The sequence below is a fragment of the Pan paniscus genome, chromosome 4 (assembly GCF_029289425.2).
Source record: "Pan paniscus chromosome 4, NHGRI_mPanPan1-v2.0_pri, whole genome shotgun sequence".
Lineage (NCBI taxonomy): Eukaryota > Metazoa > Chordata > Mammalia > Primates > Hominidae > Pan > Pan paniscus.
Genome location: NC_073253.2, coordinates 81,926,427 through 81,946,460, shown reverse-complemented (window position 1 = coordinate 81,946,460; position 20,034 = coordinate 81,926,427). Strand labels below are relative to the sequence as shown.

At 36.1% G+C, this 20,034-nt stretch overlaps 1 long non-coding RNA gene across 1 annotated transcript in view; it reads right to left on the bottom strand.

The window, feature by feature from the left end:
* Positions 1–15,067: 15,067 nt before the first annotated feature.
* The window catches only part of LOC134730443 (uncharacterized), a 400,466-nt gene continuing 395,499 nt past the window's right edge, over positions 15,068–20,034 (bottom strand). The window contains exon 7 of the long non-coding RNA XR_010112205.1: positions 15,068–16,176. This is a non-coding gene — a long non-coding RNA (uncharacterized LOC134730443). The remainder of the gene's footprint in view (positions 16,177–20,034) is intronic.

Genomic DNA, 20,034 nt, shown 5'->3' with positions numbered 1-20,034 from the left:
GGAATTAAACTGTGATTGATTTCTCTCCAGATTATAGGAGAATATTTCTGCAGGAAAAAAGCAAGCAATAGATGTCCTCTAATCTCTTTGTAAATGTAATGATAGCAGATCTTTCAGCAAACAGATTAATGATGTTTGCCAGAAGGAGAGTACTATCTATGGATTGCTCTTAGCAGAATGATCCCAGTTTAGCATATAGTAAACAAATCTGAAATCCATAGGGTTATAAGGCACACCCTCTATAAAAAAGAGATGTCTCAAAACTTAAATACAGAAGGTTATCCACAAGCCTCATGTAGAGAATTAATCTCTGACTGTGTCTGATGTGAATAAAAGGGTTTGAGGAGCTGACTGAATTTCCCAAACCTCTGCTCATTTTGGCTGTGCCCCTCGATGCCTTATATTCTTACAATTATTAATAAGGTCTCTGATTCATGTGAGTCTTATCTGAAAATTCTATTTTCGTGTTAGCAGAGTGATAATGTCCTAGGTTGCTCAGAGCTTATGGACAGGAGTATATGTTGTATGTATATCATCCAAGCCTACTGAAGAGCAAAGCAATAAACTGTTTTTTTGTCTCACTTTTTTTGTGATCGCTAGTGTAAATTGATTTCCAAACTGTTTAGATGATGGCTGTAGAGTTATGAAGTGAAGCACTGAAAAGATAATATTCATTGGAAAAAAATTAAAAAAATAACCTCCCATGTATCCTGTATAGTGCAAGGTTTGAGCATGGAGAGCTAAACATTCCTGCCCAAAACAATAGGCTATCCCCTTCATTAATAAATCATTAATATGAGGGTAGATATTTTTACATGCTAAAGCTAGAGAAAATTATATTTTGTCCTTTAGAACATACTGTAAGTGAATGCTTCTGTGTGTGCTTGTGCATGTATGACGGTATGGGCTTACACAGAGCCTTAAATATATAAGACAGCTTCAACTTCAATTTGGTAGCATTTGCTAACTTTTGAAATAGGATTATATTAGTTTTTCATCGTATTCAAAATTATTCATCTGATGAAGTTCTTAGGGCTAAAAAATGTGGTGTCTTACCAAATGTGAAGTAGCAAAACATCATAGAGTAAATGTTTTAATACTTATGGCCAATACTTAGTCCGGAAAATTAAAGGTGAACGTGTCAAAACAAATTAATATATTTTGTGGAAAGTATCTTCAAAATTACAAAATTTTAGTACTACATATTCCATTTTAGACAGTGTATGATAAAATAAAATTTTACTGAGGAGAAAGTAATATAAATCCATCACTCAAGTAGTACAAATTTTATTTAAAATAAATACAATTTCTACTTCTCCCAATATGCCAGCAATTGCAAATTATGATAGATATATTATAAATAAAGTAGGTAAGTTAGCTAGCAAACTGTAGTTCTTCTCTTAACTATGTTGAGGTATATTTGAAGTTTTCTATAAAGTGCTTTGCAAACTTGTTATGTGAGAAAAATTGCAGTGTAAGCAATGTTTAAAGAATATTTACTACTTAATTATTCCACTGGCATTTAGGTCCTGCCTAAAGAAATGGTTTCTTTAATTATCTGAAAAAGAAAAAGAACTTTAGACTAACATGTATATGAATTATCTGGACTTTTTCAAAAAACCTAACAAAGGACATAACGATAAAAATATTTTAAAACTTTCTGCTTCCTATTAGCAAACTGATCAGGTAACCTGCCATATATAAACTACGCAGATGTTCAGAGGTAATTATAATTATCGAAGCTATTAACAAACAAAGTGTTGATTTATTCTTTAGTAAATAATAATTACTTAATGGAAGGCTACTACATTTTATGTATTGAAATAAATTATTATTTCTGAAATTTTACAATTTGTTATAATAAGCTTTATGTAGGTTTTTCCATCTCAAAGGATATATTACATTCCTGTAAAGCTTTTATCTCATTTGACTTCAATTTAAAAATAGTTAAAATTAAATTTAAAACACCATAATAATATAATAGTAATAATAGAAAAACAATATTTTGATAATTATTTCTGGCATTCTGCTAAATATTTTTTATGTATGACATTTGCAATCATTTCTCTACCCCTTTGAGGAGCTATTATTCTAATATCAATATAAATAGAACACGATTGCATACATTATATTATTTAGTTGTCAGAACTTCATTACAGTAGGCAGTCTTATTTTGCCTTTGTAGAGACAAGTAAATTTATCCTGAGAAGTAGGCCAATTGCCTGAGGACACACAGTTTACAGTGGCAGGGCCCCAATATCCCCCCTTATTGTCTGAAATTAATACACATAGCCACACCTTTGTATTGCCTATAAGAAATGAAATATTAGTAATACCTGCCTAAAACAAATAAACAAGACCTCTAGAGTATTTTTACCAGTCAGGAAGTCAAATATGTATTATTCTATTTTTTTATTATACTTTAAGTTCTAGAGTACATGTGCACAACATGCAGGTTTGTTACATATGTATACGTGTGCCATGTTGGTGTGCTGCACCCATTAACTCACCATTTACATTAGGTATATCTCCTAATGCTATCCCTCCCCTGTCCCTCCACCCTACCACAGGCCCCAGTGTGTGATGCTCCCCTTCCTGTGTCCAAGTGTTCTCATTGTTCAATTCCCACCTATGAGTGAGAACATGCGGTGTTTGGTTTTCTGTCCTTGCAATAGTTTGCTCAGAATGATGGTCTCCAGCTTCATCCATGTCCCTACAAAGGATGATTCCTCAAGGATCTAGAACGAGAAATACCATTTGACCCAGCCATCCAATTACTGGGTATATACCCAAAGGATTATAAATCATGCTGCTATAAAGACACATGCACACGTATGTTTATTGCGACACTATTCACAATAGCAAAGACTTGGAACCAACCCAAATGTCCATCAATGATAGACTGGATTAAGAAAATGTGGCATGTATTGTTCTATTTTTATTTTATTTTTCTTTAAAAAATGTTTCTTTCAAATATTTGATATCTCTTATAAAACAAATAACATTCAAGTTTTTGATGTAGTTTAACTATCATCTTATATTGCCAAGACTCTAAAATGTTTTGCTTACATATTCATGTGAGAGATTAAAAAGTATAAGAAATTTTTCTGTTTTAATATTTTAACTAATATTATAAAAGCCAAAAATGGTTGGTTTTTATTTAATCTTGTTGTAGTCATATATTAGGGCTGCCACCACACATTAGGGTAAACTGGGTGGCTTGAAAGAAAAGAAATTTTTTCCTTCACTGATTGTTAAGCCAGAGTCCTAAATCAAGGTGTCAGCAGCACAAAGTGCCTTATGAGAGCTCTGGGAGAGAATCAGCTCCTCGCCTCCTCCAGCGTGGTGGTTCCAGTTATTCCTTTTGTTCCTGCCTAATTCCAATCTGCTCTGTCTACACATGGCTTTCTCCTCTGTGTGTCTTCTGTTTCTCAGAAGGACCCTTGTTGTTGGGTTTAAGTCCTGCCCTAAATCCAGGATAATCTCATCTCAAGATCCTTAACTTAATTACATCCACAAAGCCCTTCTTCCAAGTCACATCACAATACACAGTTCCTGGGGGTTTAGCACTTGCACGTATCTTTTGAGGGGCCCGTTATTCAACCCACTACCCCTCTATTCAAAAGAAAGACTGCTTTGTTAATGGTGAGTTGATCTTATATTTATTAATAAAAGCAGAATGACTTTAGATATCCAAATTCAACCTCTCTTCCTTTCCTGAAAATTTTAAGAAATGCTAAAGTTTATTTGGCTCTCCAAAAAACAGTGCTGAATCTTCTTTCTGATTGTACTTAAACCTGATCTCAGACATACGCCTTTTGAATAGGGAATATCATTACTGCTACCAGAGATTATTGCCTGTATAAATAAAGACTATGTACTTACTGGCTAGGAATTGTAATGCATCTGCCCTGAGAGACTTCCTCATAGATAATTCTACTGAGGATTTTGTAGAGTATAAACATCAGGCTAATGCTAGGGTTCCAGAATCAGGCTATTAAGGTAGAAATATTGCTCAGCAATTTTCTCACTGTGTTATCTTGAATAGCTTACTTAATGAACACATCTAAGAAAGGCCCCAATTGGCACCAGATTAAAACTCAAGAGACAAAAAAGCTATGTTTCAATATCTAGATCCCCTAAATGACCTTGTCTTCTCACTATCAATTTGTTCTGTGTGTAGAGTGTTGGGTTGGTAGGTCTCTCATCTAGAAAAATCACAAAAACATGTGTTTTCCCCACCCCACCTCCATGGCAACAATACCTTAATTTACTTGCATTTACATGACTATGTGAGAAAACAGACAGAATCAAAATGGAGTCACTTGTGTTAAAAATCCTGACAAACAGAACTGAGAAGGCTATGGGGGAGCATTCTCATGCATGGATGCCTGATAAGAAGAACTACCACAGAAGACTGCAAAAACACAAACTTGCACAAAGGCCATTGCAACCTTACACACACACGTGAAAATACTGTGCAGACATTTGCCCAACAACTCCCTGCCCAACTTTGTATTGGTGCCACCCTTGTTATCGATTCTTGCAGCCTAAGACAATTGATCTAAACTATTATGTAAACCTGTTCATTAAAAAAAAAAAAAAAAGTCTTTACTTCCCTGAGTACCCACATGGTTTACTACAGCACATGTATTCCCATTGAAATTCCTATTCCCAAATAAATGTAATTTTCTTCTATGAAATAATCTCTCTGTTATTTAGGTTGACACACAAGAGGTAACTTAAGTTCTAATTTGCAGAAGTAAGTTTTGCTTTAAGGCGAATTTCTTCTTCTAGCAATGTACTTGAAACTACTGACAACTTTCTTTCCATATCCACTTTCTTTACAACTTTCTTTCCACACTTTCCAGGAATGTATTTGGAATGTAAAGGACAAGATGTACATTTTAAAGAATTTTTGTCAGTCTTTGGATCTCTTTGCATTTTTGTCTTTTTATGTGTGTTTTGATCTAAAATACATTATAGGTGTTTAAAAGTATGTAATTCATTTATGAATTTGGTTAGTTACGAAAGTGAAGGATTATGTCTTTATTTTATTTTACTACACATACTTTAGCAAATAAGCATTGGGAATCTTTTCTGCTATCTTCATTTCTGCACTCTAAAATATCCTTTGACTTGGGCTATGATTTAAATTGCATGTACCTCTCCACAATTCATATGTTGGAACTTAAACCCCAAGGTGAAAATATTAACAGGTGGGGCTTTGGGGGAGTAATTAAGTCTTAAGTCATGAGAGAGTTTCCCTCATAAATGGATTAGTACTTTTTTTTTTTTTTTTTTTTTTGAGACAGAGTTTCACTCTTTTTACCCAGGCTGAAGTGCAATGGTAAGATCTTGGCTCACTGCAACCTCTGCCTCCCGGGTTCAAGTGATTCTCCTGCCTCAGCCTCCCAAGTAGCTGGGATTACAGGCGCCTACCACCACGCCTGGATAATTTTTTGTGTTTTTAGTAGAGATGGGGCTTTGGCATGTTGGCCGGGCTGGTCTCAAACTCCTGACCTCAAGTTATCCACTTGCCTCAGCCTCCCAAAGTTCTGGGATTACAGGCATAAGTCACCACTGCGCCCTGCCGGATTAGTACTCTTATAAAAGAAGCTGAAGAGAGAGCCTTAGTGCATTTTACCCTTCCTCTCTTTTGCCATATGAAGATAAAGATTTTGCCCTTATGACACATGATGACAGCAAAAAGAAACCATCAATGAGGAATGGACCCTCACCAGACACCCCACTTGCTGGTGCCTTGATTTTGGACTTCCCAGCACCCAGAACTGTGAGACACAATGTTCTCTTTTTATAAATTACCTAGTGTTAGGTATTGTGTTATAGTAGCACAAAGGGACAGAGAGAACTTGCTATATGTTTAACATTTACACTCCATGCTCAAAAAAATTTTAGTGGATCCAACACTTCTTTAAAATCTAGAGAATAAAGATGCTTACATTCATTATTTTCAATGTCAAGAATATTCCTACTTTGTTTCTTAAGCACTATATATTCACACACACACACATTATTTACAAAATGTATATAAACATAAAATAAATATAAATAAGCTATATGTGAATTTACATTTTGTTAAAAGATGCTTTCCTTACTTTCAGTTCTTCATATTTTTAATGAAGTTCTTCATATTGCTCCCTGTAATTAAAATGATTCATTTTCTCTTATTCATATTGTTAACATTTATTAATGTTTTAAGGTCAGATCATGTCTCAGTTCTAATAATCCATTAATTATTATAACCAACAACGAATTATGTATTAGCTTATATTAAGCTTTTGCATTTAGAAACAATTTAAATATTTCAATATTCTTATAAATATTATTTAATTCTTTAATTTTTGTGTCTTAATCTCCCAAACAAATTGAAAATGTCATGAGAAAAAGGACCACATTTTATACCGTTTTTGTTTTTCCTTTAAAACCAAGAAAAATACTTTTACAAACTTAAGACATCATTAAAGCAAATTAAACTTCTTAACTATCAAAGTTATTACTAGTTGAATTTTAAAATATGCAATTAAAAGTCTATTAATATGTTAAGGGGAATAATATGATACCCTCCAATTAAATAAACTGACTTTATAAATTTAAAATGTTACTATTTCACCTAAGGAAAAAAGAGTGTTTCCTTGGAAGAGCTTAACCATTCAAATCAATGTCACCCATTTGCATGGCTTCAAGTGACTAAGTTTAAACTTAACTTTCTTTGTGAATTTTCAGAAACAAAAGATGAAGAAAAAAATAATGAGGCAGCTGACAGGCTAAAAGATGCTGTAAATATGGGGGAAAAAATCCAAAAAACAAAGTCAATAATACTGTTTCTAATAATAGCAGTTAAATGTTCTGAAAGAGTCCTCCTGGTAGCCTACATTTCAAAGCTATAGTTAAGTGGAGGACAAATTTGACATAAAGTAAATGAGTTGTGTTAGCAAATAGCTATTGATTAGCACAGTGCTACTCAATAAAAATTAATTTACATTAAAATATACATCATTATACTTTGATGTTGCTAGAAGGAAAGTAGTAAAGCTACTTTTTCTTTAACACTAAATCTGAATGCTCTGAAGGCTATTACAAAAATCACTGGCAAAAATTGTAATCCCGGGCTCCAAGCCTGCCTTTATTTATAGTGTCAAATATGCTTAAAAGTCTACTTTAAAATCTGGCTAAATATCTTGATTGGATTCTGTGTCAAACACAATTATATATATGAATAAAAACAGTTTTAAGTTTCAAGTACATATCTCAGTTTTATGTTGTCATGTTTGCTTTTCTTGTATTTTAATTTCTATTTCAGATAATTATTAGCATAGATAATTTGTCAGAATACTTTATGGTTATATACATTTTCATGAAATCAACTTATGGGCTACATACGAATCTTTTCAATATTTTTTTCAAAGTTAATTAGCATAATAATCTCTTTATAGCTGCATTTTAATGTTTATACCTCTTCTGATCATAGGCAATTTACATTTTTTGCTTAAAGAGCTTTCAGAATCTAAGATAAAATTTTTGAAGTGGAATCTGAAATTAATATTAATGCATGTTTCTGCACATTATTCATTATTAGGTGCTAATATATTGGGTAATTATTCTAATTCCCAATTGTGTGATTCAAAGTTTTTCTAGCATTGGAATGCTGTAGGTAAGCTTGGATTCTGTCTCAGGACTGCTTGCATTTCTCATTTAGGTACATTTTAAGTTCAAGTATTTAGAAAATCTCTAAGTAATAAGTCTACAGATACACTCCCTGTGAAATTTTGCCCCGTTTCACTCTTTATAAACATATTTAGTGCTAAATTTACACTCTGGCATTTGTCATTTGTAAGTACATTAGATAATTAAATATTTCAAATTAGGAGCATATTTTAGAAATAATGAGTGAGATACGGAAGACTGTGACTATGAATTTAATTATTTGTAAACAAGATTTTATGACTATTTTCCCTTGTAGAATTACTTTTATTTTTCCTCTTGAGCCGTTAATTTTGCTTAAGCTCCTGGAAAAAGCTATTTTGGGGTTAGATTTAACTGTCAATATTTCAGATATATGTGTATATAAAATAACACCTGAACATATTTGTGTATTTTTTTAAACGTGTTTTAAAATCAAGGAAGACAGAAACGTTAAAAATCACCATGGCAAACCTTACAAAAAAAAATTTTGGTGGATTACAGACAAAATTGTCTATGTATATATCCTGTTGAACACAAATAAAACAATTTATTATATAAAGTCTGTTACACATATATTCTTTCTTAACTAAGATAAATTTTATTAAGTAAATATTTCCCTGCCGATTATAAGATTATATGTTATTCTTTAGTCCTTATTTTTAAGTCCTTTCTGACTAGTTAAAGATACCTACACATTTTTTGACATTTCTGCTATCAAGAGAATGGGTCTATGTCCTATACAAATTAAATCCATAATGAGATATCAATATACTAATACAAGGAAGGCAATACAACAAAAAAGGCAGATCACACTAAATATTTTCAAGGATAGAGAGCAAACAGAATGATTATGTACTGCTGGTGGAAACTCTCAGACGTTATCCTGCATTCTTTGCCTCTATCTACTAAAACATAATGTACACATACAACAATTCCACATCTACTATATACCCCAAAAGTAATGCAAATTATGTTTACAAAAAAGTATATATAAGAATGTTCATTACAACATTATTTATAATAGCCCCACATTTTTACAAAGTGTGTGCAATGTACAAAAGTTCAAAAGCAGCCAAATAAAGTCTATAGTTTAAGAAATCAGATTAGTTGTTACCCTTGTGGGATATGGAGACCAGAAGCAATCTCAACGGACTTCCGGATTACTGATAATGTTTCCACATTGGTATGCTGTTTACATCACTGTTTTGTGAAAATTCAGCAAATGGTACACTCATGATATATGTTACTTTTTATATTTATACTATGCATGCTTTGCTTTAATAATTTTTAAAAACTTGAATTATAGTATCTTCAGGTAGTAACAAAGTATTATTTTCCTGTCTTCCAAGAACTCAGACTCAAGCCATAGATATTTATTTGTCATAAATTGTAGATAGTACTATCCCTTTTTTTTTTTTTTTTTGAGACAGTCTCGTTCTGTTACCCAGGCTAGAGTGCGATCTCGGCTCACTGCAACCTCTACCTCCCGGGTTCAAGTGATTCTTCCGTCTCTGCCTCCCGAATAGCTGGGGTTACAGGCGCTCGGCACCATGCCCAGACAATTTTTTGTATTTTTAGTAGAGACAGGGTTTTACAATGTTGGTCAGGCTGGTCTCGAACTCCTGACCTCAGATGATCCACCCGCCTAGGCCTCCCAAAATGCTGGGATTATAGATGTGAGCCAACATGCTTGTCTAATAGTAATAACTTTTTTTTTTTTTTTTTTTGAGACGGAGTCTAGCTCTGTCGCCAAGCTGGAGTACAGTGGCATGATGTTGGCTCACTGCAACTTCTGCCTCCAAGGTACAAGCGATTCTCCTGTATTGCCCATCACCACACCCGGCTGACTTTTTTTTGTATTTTTAGTAGAGACGGAGTTTCACCATGTTGGTCAGGCTGGTCTTGATCTTTTGACCTTGTGATCTGCCTGCCTCGGCCTACCAAAGTGCTGGGATTACAGGCGTGAGCCACCATGCCTGGCCAGTAATATCTCTTTAAGTGTAATTTATTAACCAGGTATTTAGTAGTCTTGTGTTGCAGGGGAAAAAAAAAAAGAAAAATCCACTAAAGGATCCAAACCTAATCATTCAACAACTATTTTAAAATGATTTTCTTTTAAAAAATAATACATATTTATTTGATAATAGTAATAATCACAGTAGAAGCAGAAATGATTAGTATTTACTAAGCACTGACATGTGTAGGCATTATATTATATTATTTATTTGAGCTAGCTGATTTCTCAAAAAAAAAAAAACAAAGATAGTTGGCATTAGGATTTTGTAATTATAAGAACTATATTTGCTACCAAAAACTTTTCATGTTTGTTTTCAATTTTCTACTTGTTTGTATCATTTTAATTAAGCAAATTGGTGAGTTATTTATGGTGTAAATATGTGGTATAACTTGGAGTTGCTACTCAGTTGTTTCTAGAAACAAGCGCCAGTGACTCTCAACTGCGTTAAGGTGAGTTATGTTATGTCTTCCATACACGAAGTACAAGAAGTGAATGTATTAGATGGAGTGGTTATAGTGGTAACCAGCCTCTAAGAAAGCTCTCAGTGACACCCACCCTCCAGTTTTTCATGCTCCCTTCTTGAGTATGATACATACTTTCTACTCACTGCTAACAGAAGAAGGCAGAAGGTATGGGATGTCACTTGTAAAATTAGACTGGCTTCCATTTTGGGCATACAATAGAGCCCTTAGACACTCTTTAACCTGTACTTTCTCAGAATTCTCACCCCAGGGGATGCCATATTTCATGTCAAGAAACAAAAGGCAAGGAAGTGCCAAAAATACATGAATGAATTTCAACTCAGACCATCCCTCCTCCCACACACATTCAGTTGAATCTCTAATGAAACGACAGCTCCAGGCAACAATAACCTCATGAGAGAACTATGTGAGGCACCCAGCTAAGTGTTAAACATAAACACAGCCAGACATTAGCTGAAGCATTGAAAACATTTTATTCAGTAACTACTGACAGGAGGGGAAAGCTCAGCTCGGTTCCAATTTGTGCAGAGGTGACTGGGTGTTTTAAAGGGAGAACGTGGGAGGTGGACAAGTAGGGATCAAGTAGAGTCAGAGAAGTTGAAAGTTACAAAGGTTTGGTCAGTGTTAATGGATTAGGCCAGCTGTGTCTGCTCGCTAGCTGGCAATTATTGAAGTCAAGAATCAAATTCTCCCGCAAAGGCTGGGAGACAAGAGCCCTACCCTTTCTTATGAATACATTTCAAAGGAATGGCTTTCAGGTTCTTCAGAAAGACACTTCTGAGTTATAGGAGATGCACGTAAACATCAAAGTGGTAGATAAAGAATTTATGATTCTAAGTCCTTTTTAGTAAATGCTCTAAGAAAAGGAAATCAGGGGCCTATCGTCAGGTGTTGGCTAGAACAAACAGCAAATTCTCTTGGTATCATTGAGCTTTCTCAGGCAGAGATTTAACTTGGGAGGAGGGAGACCAGGGTCATCCTAGGGACACAGCCTTATGCTGCAAGAAACCATGCTAAAGTTTGCTCATCTCTTAGAGCAGAAGTTTGGACAGACTTTTTATGTGCTGAGTTCTTCAGTTTCATAACGTACACCTGGATTTCTGGCCCTAGCTCACAGAAATTGTGAGATACTAAAAGTTGGCTGATAATGCATTATGTAGTAATAAATAACTAATGTAGGTTTCGCTTCCAGTAAGTAGCAGTAACAAACCCCTAACATATGGAAGTGGCTTTGGAACTGAACAATGAGCTTTGAAGAAATTGTTTGCAAAAAGTTGAAGTAGCTAGGACATGCTGTAGATTTTAGTCTCAAAGAACATGCTGATGAGGGCTTAATGGACAGTGACAACTATCTTATTGAAATGATAGCAAAGGGGATCCTTGTAATGCGGTGGTATAAATTTTACATGAAGTATAGTAAACTAGGAATGTGCCTAATGAATTGGGTCATCTAATATTTTAAAACAAATTATTGGCCAGGCACGGTGGCTCACACCTGTAATCCCAGCAGTTTGGGAGGCCGAGGTGGGCTGATCAGAAGGTCAAGAGATCAAGACCATCCTGGCCAACATGGGGAAACCCCAACTCTGCTAAAATACAAAAATTAGCTGGGCTAGGCAGCAGATGCCTGTAATCCCAGCTACTGGGGAGGCTGAGGCAGGAGAATTGCTTGAACCCGGGAGGCGGAGGTTGCAGTGAGCTAATGCTACTGCACTCCAACCTGGGTGACAGAGTGAGACTCTGTCTCAAAAAAAAAAGAGAAAAATTTCTTGAAGATGTTACCTGACTTTTCACTTTGTAGAATAAAATGTGAGAAAAGACAGATAAATCAGAGGAAAAGCTACTAAATAAAAGAGAGTCAAACTTGAAAGTTTTGAAAATCTTCTTCATATACTATATTATAGCATTCATATTGTTAAAGCAAACTAAAAATAGCCTGAGAAGGACTCTATACTTCTATATTTGAATCTTTGTGGTCAAACTGTAATATAACTTAATATAAGTAGACAAGACTGAGAACCTAACTTAGGAGTATGCACCTGTAACAATAGCTGAGTCTTGGCCAATCTCAGTTGCCATACTTCAACCACTTATACAATGCTGAGTGTTCAAACTGTGTTCAAATAAGGCAAAGGCCAACCTGTAACCAATCCAGCTGTTTCAGTACCTTACTTCCAATTTCTGTACGTCCTTTCCCTTTTTTGTCTATAAATTTGTTCTGGCCACAAGGTATCACTGGAGTCTCTCTGAATCTGCTGTGATTCTGGGGACTGCCTGATTCATGAATCATTCATCGCCCAATTAAACTCATTTAAATTTAATTCAGCTGAAGTTTTTCTTTTATCAATATATTATCATATAGCCTCTTCAGAAGCTGTCTGATAATAAAGTTAAGACATGATTTCCAAGCAAAGATAAAATCCAGAGCTCTGCAAGAAAAACATGGTCTAAAAATAAAGCCAAAACCAGAAATCTTCCTAAGATTTTAAAGGTATAAGGTATATATCATAGACCCTGTCAATTCAACATGAGGGCTTTTATGATAAGGGCATTCTATCTCAGAAGAAGGCAAAGGTAGGAAGAAAAGACCTGTAGTTGAGGTTTTTGTCTAATGGAGTATTTCCCAAGAAGGCTCACAGAAGACACACACATTGTTGGAAGAATTAGATATTCAGAAATATCACTAGCATTTACTGAGGAAGACAGAAACAGCACAGACTGAAAGAGTCCTTTGGACCTTCTGAATAACACTGGCAGAAATCAGGCAGAAAGACCTGCTCAGCAGCAAACACATGCAAAAGGAAGCATGGAGAAGGTTGGATAACTCAGACGGCATAATCATGAATTCAAAGGGTAACACAAAGGCAATGGAGAATTATTCCAGGGACTTACATCCTATTCAAAAACTTCCAGCATTTGCCTAACTGGATACCAGGATTGACATGAGTCAGTGATTCCTTTGTGCTTTCAGCTGTTCCCATCTGTAAAGTGATTCCTTTGTGTTTCCATCTGTTTCTATTCCAAGACTGTCTGGAATAGTTATCTTCTGTCTATTCCACCCTTTCTATTGAGAGACTTTAAAGGTACATAATATTCTTTAATTTCAAAGGGAGGGAACAAGTGAAACTTAACTCAAGAAGAACTAGTTAAGGAACCAGGAAGCCTCATTCACGTCTAGACGTAATATAGAAAATGAGATTCTCAGTTTTAAGCAGATACTGTAATTAGAGCAGACTTTTTGAAAACCTTGGAAGGGTCTGAATATATTTTGGATATTGGAATGACATGACTCATGGGTGCCAAAGGACAGACTGTGATAGGTGACCTTTAAGTGGCCCTCAACTTTTTCACTTCCTAGTAGTCACAGCCTGTGTAATTACATCCCTTTTATTTTTATTTGGGTATTGAATATTAATGTTTTTTCATTTTGGTAGTACATGATCCTGGACCACATTGAAAGATTTCAAAACATGAGGAAAAATATGGAAAGAAAATTAAAAAAAAGAAAAGGAAAATTATCCATAAATCTGTCTCACAAACCAATCACCCTTTAAATGTTTTATGCATTTTCTGCCATTCAACTTTCCATGTGTCATTTTTTCTTCTTAAAAATGACCATATGATATTCACAAAGTGGTCATAAATAAAGCTACAGTAGTTTCACATTTCACCAAATTGTTGCCAATTGTGTGCAATTGCATGTAATTCTGCAGACACCACAATAGTGCATAACATTTTCCTTTCTAAAGTCAAGATTTTGTTTGTTTATACATGTGATATGTGAACTCAAAGTACATTTCTGGTCTAATGTTATAATCTTAATGTAGCGAAGCTCTTGATTGGAATCAATCCATTATTATTAGATGCATAAGCATGCCTTTAATATTACTCAATAAGTAAATTATTGCTAAATTTTAAACATAAAATTCCATGGCTGATATTTTTCAAATACGTTCTGAGTGCTTTCTTTTCAGAGTAATTAGCTGGTAGGCTATAAGCTTCTATTGATGATGCTACCATTGTTCAAACTATTTGTGGAATATTTCTCTTAAATATCTCTTTAGAAAGCACATATCAGTCTTATAAATGCCTTCAATATTTACATAGTTTTCTAAGTAAAAAATGGATTCAATTTCAAGAAACACACAAAAAGCATTTCAGGACAATTCTGGGTTAAATATTATTTTTCTAGAAAGATATTTTTAATATGCCTTGAAAACCACTCTGAACTGAATTCAAAATGAAGAGAAGACAAAAAAGTTTTCAACCAGAAGAGCTTCATTACAATATGGTCTATTCCTCCAAAGTTAATATTGTAAAGTTCAATATTCATTGGAGTCTATAAGCTTGGTATGTTTATAGAAATAATCTGTCACATTGTAATCACATTTAATACATTTCACTAATTGTGTCTTTATGGCTTAATGGAGTTATTTTTTCACCAAAAGTATTCAGCTTAAACAACATTAATGAGATCAAGCTTAATTTCCAACAGACTCAGTGAAATGAAAAATGAGGTTAGCTTGATTAAACGCATTGGCCAAAAGGCCAAACTAAATCCTTTTTTAGGAGAATTCAATGTCTCTATTCTGTTCTCTTAAGACCTGGCACTCATGTAGTTTGTTTCAAAAAATAAGTTTTTAATTATTATTTCTTTGTATGCATCTCTGCTGACATTTACCAGCCTTCACTCTGGCTTATCTCTCTGTGACTCAGTTTCCTATTTTGTACAATGGGAATAAGAATAATTACTTTGTGTTATTTTTCATAGCTTTAAAAGTGACTCCATCATAATGCATAGCAGAGTGCCTCACACATAGTAAGCACTTGATAAAATGTAGATATAATCAGTTTTCTATTTAATTATTTATTTAATTACATACCCCTGCCCCATCTTTTCTCTCTCTTATCTTCTTAGAAATATTGTCTTCTAATATCATTTGTAAATATTTTATCTCATGCATGTCCATCTTCATTTCTCGTTGTTGGCCTATTCTTTCTTTAAATATGTTTACAAATTCAGTTTATTTACGGTCATACTTCACAGAATGAGAACCAGTTTGTCTTTTTCAGTTGTTCTTTCATATTTAAAGCTGACTTATTGAACGAGGTGAAGTAAGCTAGCAGAAGTCAAATTTAATTTTTGTTTTACTCACTTGTCTTTTAAGTGTGTTCTGTCAAATCACCTTCCGTCAAATCACCCTGAGATTCCTCAGAATCTCAGGAATATCTCTGAGTTTTCTGCACACCCTCATTTACTAACACACTGCAACAGTCACAGATGTTAAAGAGGCACAGTCAAGTCTAATGTTCAAACCTCAGTTGTTCCTGACTTGGGTTTATGAGACTGCAGTGGGGAGGGAGTGGGCATGATAGGATTATCATGTTTAGCTCATTTTCACCTTTACTTTTTCTCCTTATTTGCTTTTAATCTCCTGGTCCGAAAATGACAAAAGAAAGCACAGGGAAGGAGGAGTAAGGATCCTGTGGTTCCACTAAAGAGGTGTGAAACCTCTTCGGTGTTCTGCTTTATAAAGCTCTTTTGTGAATTTTTGAGGCTGTCTTGGAAAACTTCCACCGTATTTCTTTCTAACACAAGAGATTCATTTTCTTCTGGATGACCATTCTCACACACTCCCCAGTAGTCTTTCTGATATCATGACTCCGATTGGTAGCTGATTTACTTGGGCTGGTGTATTTTCTAGGTAATTCAAATTCAGCTAACTTCCATGGGGTCCACCTGAGTCTTCAGAAGAACTGCCAGAATCTGGAAGGCCAAGCTGCTCTCTGCATCCTCTTATCACAGGTAACCACATCAAGTCCTTTATGTATAGACCGCTCCAGTGGGGTGGGTCTGGCACTCATCTCTTTATTCCACAATCTCCACTGGACACAGGTCATGTTTTAGAAACACTTCTCTTTAAATCAGTCCTTTACTTGATTGGAGACAGACAGGAAGGAAGTACACACCTGCACTTTCAATAAAAGGAAGAAAATAAAAGTGCTTAACATTCAACCAAGCATTCAAAGTAAATGCCCAGTATTTAATCTTCTTTAATCAATTTTCTTACTTCCTTTTATATGCCCTTAACTTAGGTGAGGAACTTACGTTCTCCTGACTTCTTTATTTTGATATTGACCAAAATTATAAAGCTAAAGACAAATCTCACTTAATATCCTGAGACCTATTTATGCCCAGAACCATTAAATATTTAATTCATGACTTTACTTTGAGCACTAGTTCTTACTCCCTTATTTTCAATTAGTTAGTAGAGAACATTTTATTATATACCCCCGATACTGATATTAATTAACAAGTTTTTAGTTACAATTCAGTCACTAATTAGTTGAATTATCAGAAGCAAGTTAATCATATAGAGAACTGTTAAAGTTTAAGTGCCCTGAATAGGGTCTAATTTGTATACAGAGCTAAACTTGCTGAGTTCTCATTCTTGCTCCATTTATAAATCGTGTGACCTTAGAAAGAGTATTTAATCCTCTAAAGTACAGTTTCCTTTTGCGTGCATTGAGGATAATAAAGCCACACAAATTATGATAATTATCTCAGAGCATGCATGTTAATCCTGCAGCTCTGTGTGTGGCACATTATAAACACTCAGCATATCATTAACATTCCTAGTTTCTCTGTCTACACCCCTCACACATTATTATCTCCCTCATGTGGAATTCCCCATTGTGTGCAGTAACAAAGGAAGCGGTGCTGCCTTCAGAACCACAGGGAGCCAGTTTTTCCAGGTCCCTGTCTGAGCAGTCATAGAGCAGACATGTATTGTACAGATGGGCAACCAGTTCCTTTTCTGGGACTTTGAAATTTGACAATGAAATGTGAAAGGGTTAGAAGAAAAGTCATTGCAAAGGCAGGGTAGACCAGGGAATGGGGACTTGCCTTTGTTCCTATTGTTGAACACCAAGTCATACTTGTGGCCCCTGACCTGTAGTCACTTTGATGGCAGCAGCGGCCCATTTAAAGTGGCCGCTGCCAAGACACCAGCTGCAATGGGGAAGCACGGCCAGGGCTACGACGCTCCATGGAGCAGGCAGGACCCTCGCCCTTCCCAGGTGCCACTGCAGCCACCCTGCCACGGCTCCAGACTCGGGCTCCAGACCTGTGCTCTTGGGGGCCCGGGAAGACCCCTCTACCCCCGCAGGCTCAGAAGGGCCTAATCCCGCTGCCTGGCTTCTCCCCGAGGTTGGCGCCGGCTTGGATTTCAGAAGCGCAGCTGGGGCTGCGTGCTCTATAGAGCCAGCAGTAGCCGGGGACAAGCAGGTGCCCCGACCTTTCTGAGTTGGTGGAGTGGGAGCTCCCCGGGTACAGCTGCAGCTACCCTCCCAGACACGGACCTAGATGTCTCTTCAGTCTGCACCATCGAGGTCCCGCGAAGGGTCCCCCTTCGCTGCAGGCTTGGGGGTGTCTGCTTCCACTGCCTGGCCTCTCCCCACTCCCGACACCGCTCTGATCTTGGAGCGGAGTCGAAGCTGTGCCTGGGCACTGTCACAGCCTGGCAGGGTGTGCACAAACTTGGGGCAGCGCTGACACGACAGCCCCCTGCCGCCTAGGCCCCCTCCAAACTTTGGGCATGGACGAGTGCAAGAGAGGAAGCCGAGGCGGGGATGAGGATGGCTTGGCACTGGCCCGCAGGTGCCCCTTGCTGCCCGCACCATTGCTTGGCACTTGCTGCAGGCGCACCTGGAGCTGCCTGCCCCACTGCAGCAGCTAGGATGCCTGACTGTGCACAGTGGCCAGACCCTATGCTCGCTCGCTAACACACCCCTTGCCGCTCTATGCCTGGCTCATCCTTGGCAGGTGTGGGATCCAGGCCAGTATCATGAGCTGAGCACAGCCTGCCAGGCTGAATGGGCAGAACGAGCCAAGTGCGCCCAAGCAAAAGAAGGGCCAGAGCGCCACCGGCCACAGAGGTTTCCGGCCAGAAAAGCGACAACCCAGAGATCCCATAACAACTTGTCCTCTGATCCTCTGATTTTCCTTATCTTTTCAAATATCCAGAGTCGTCATTTTTTGAGGCATACAATCAGGCATCCTCAAAGATTCAATCATGATTATTGTTTTACTTATATCTGTCTTTTCTTTTAATGAGAAAAAAAGTACGAATTGGCAGAATGTTCAAAATTTAAAATGTTATGCCAATTTAAAATGTTATGCCATATTGTTCCTATGACTGCTTCATTGCCTTTTTTCGATTTCTTTGCAGCTCTCTTTTCTCTGTCTTTCTAATAAAGATTTCCCCAGATTCTAGGCTTTGCTCCTGTTAAGTTTTTTTTCTTCTCTGCCACATAGTCTTCTTTGACATTGACCTCCAGGAACAATCTGTTCTTCTAGCAGAGACATTTAAAATATCTATATTTCTAACCTGAGTTCGACAGTTACATTTCTTTCTCCAGTAATTACAGAATGCCTCTATTTGGATATTTAGCAAACAATTAAAAATAAATATGACTCAGATTGATTGTACCTCTTTCACTGACAAATGTTTCTTTCCAGTGTGTTCTCTATCTTGAAGAGCAATGCTGTCTTCTACCCTGTGACCCTTAGATAAATTTTTAGATATATTGTCTTCAAATTTCCACAGCCAATTACTTGCTAATCCTAGTGATACAACTTGACAAGAGTTTTTAACTTCCATTCTTCCCTTTGCAATACTGGTGCCCTAATTTGGAGCTCATTATTTTCTTCCTGAATTGCTGAATTTGATTCCTTACCATCTTCCTGCATCCAGTGTCTACTCATTCAAAATACATGAATTATACACTCTGCCACCAGAATAAGTCTTCTAAAATAGAAATCTAAATTCTGCTATTTTTCTATAACGCTCAAACACTTCCAGTGACTTCAGGGTAAACATATGAGATCTCACTATGACAGCAATGTCATAAGTGCTTTGAGTAAAGTTAACTACAGGATAAAATAATTTTTGCTGTTATATCATCACTAATACACATGCCACTTCTTGCCATCTTCACATAGTTGGAAATTTCTCTCTTTCCTTCTAATTGTCACTCCTTCTAGTCCTCCATCTCTCATTTTCCAAGATCTTCTTAGTCCTTCCTACTGCACAGTAATTTTGCTAAAATCTAAGTTCCATGCTGAAGTAGTGAGGCAATGCGTATTATGCCTTGGCCATCGCAACTCATTTAATTCTGATGACACAAAGTAAGATATTTTGTATATAGATAGAGCCAGTGTTATATTTGTCATAGTTTTCAAATCTAAAACCATCACATTATTTTCTTGCCTGCAAAGAGCTGATTCAGATGGTTGGGATTAATGCCCTTCTAAAAGGGACTTGAGAGAGCCCCTTTGTCTTTTCACCATGTGAGGCCATAGAGAGAAAATGCCTTTTCTGAACAGGGGAGCGGGCTCTCAGCAGAAACAAAATCTGCCAGTGCCTTGATCTTGGACTTTCCAAACTTGAGAACTATGGGAAGAAATTCCTGTTGTTTATAAGTAATCCAGTTTATGGTATTTTATTATAGTAGCCCAAACAGACTAAGAAATTGTCCCAGAAGACAATTCAACATTTATTTCAATTAACAAACTCTATGCCTCTTTAATCAAATATTCTCACCAGTGGTAAGCAGCAACATAAAAGGGAATGAAGATGAAAATTTCATAGATAGATAGATGGAATAATATTAAATTTCCTTTACTGATGTTTAATTCTCACACTTGCTTATTTTCTAATTTATTCTTTTACTATAATACATTTGTGGCAGATACTAAATGTTACCATACTATATTTCCTTCCTTTATAGATCTTCTTTAAATATTTTTCTCTAAGGCAAACATTT